This window comes from Morone saxatilis, unplaced genomic scaffold (genome assembly GCF_004916995.1).
Source record: "Morone saxatilis isolate NCDOM2014 unplaced genomic scaffold, NCSU_SB_2.0 Contig0, whole genome shotgun sequence".
Lineage (NCBI taxonomy): Eukaryota > Metazoa > Chordata > Actinopteri > Moronidae > Morone > Morone saxatilis.
The window spans coordinates 16,074,457-16,075,885 of NW_023339650.1; positions in this window are offsets into that span (position 1 = coordinate 16,074,457).

The window sequence follows — 1,429 nt, forward strand, 5'->3', positions numbered from 1 at the left end:
TCTGAAAGGAGTGCATCAACATATTGGCTGGCCGGATTGGCCGCCTGGGACTGTATTTTGTTTTGCAATCTTATTTTATCTAATTTTCAGCGATTATAACTTAATCCATGAATCATCCACAATTAACCGTCTCATGATGACATTTTGAGCTGGACCTCTGAAATTGTAGTATTAGTAGCCCAAAAAAAACAAAAGAAACTAGATTACTTACTAGATTTTTTTCTCATGCTTTCAGCCACATGTCATGGCCTTCATCATTTTATTCAGTTAACATGTATTTACACAACATTTACCTACTGAATAAACATCATAAATCAATTTTTTTATGTTTCATGCTCATATAAAGTTCATATTCTATATGATTGCAGCTAGGCTATATTATATTGTCAATCATTCATTATCTTTTTATACAGCAGTTACATATGCTTCACAGGGGGAGAAATGCATGTAACACTTCCTCAACATAATGTCCATAAATATGCTTGAAACTACATTATTGTTTATAACAACCAATTATTAATTGTTTATACACTGCTAACAACAAAATATTACAAATATTTTCATTCCAAAAGGCAATTTGATGTTGTTAAATGTTAAAGTCATTTTATCCAAAACCTGGTACTTCAGTAACACACAGACCTTAACATAAATGACTTATTATTATTTATATTTATTCACTAGTTCAACTCAGAGGTAGAACTGTTTCATTGTCAATTATTCAAATGTCCTTGGATTATGCACTGGTTAGGATTTAGCATCAGGAAAATACAGATTTTTAAGTAAATATGCTAAATTGACTTTTATGAACTTGCGTGTGGTTCTCTGACCTCGTGGCATTTACTGTATTGCCCTACAAGGCAAATTCCAGCCATCTGGTACTTCGGGCAAGTTCAAGCAAATGTTAAGATGTACTGTATTTGCAACTATTATCTGGCCCGCTCTACTGCTACACATAATCCTCCCTACGTGACACATGAAAAAGAGATTCATATTACACATCTGATGCTCAAAGTGCTGTGGAATTAGATTTTGCCATTTGAAAGACGGACAAACAACATCGCTGTTCGAAACATCACATATCACCTCATCACACACTACAGCGGTGGCAGATGTATAGTATAATTATACAAAGAAACTGCTGTTATTTATGTTTCAAAGGCGCCAGTTCAAACACGCTCATAGAATCCTCACCCCCTCCCACCTCCACCCAACCTCCTGCTGTTATTGTTGCTGCTGCTGTTGCCATTGTTATTCCTGCTGTTCGTGTTGCTGCTGCTCTGTTCGCCATTGCTGTTTGTTAACTTGCTCCTCTACCTTTATATCCTGGATTTGTGGACCGATCTTAAGAGCAGCTGTTAATGTAAAAATCATAATAAAATATAAAAGCACAGCAATCAAAAGACCTCATCTCTTAGGTTGAGTATGGGGA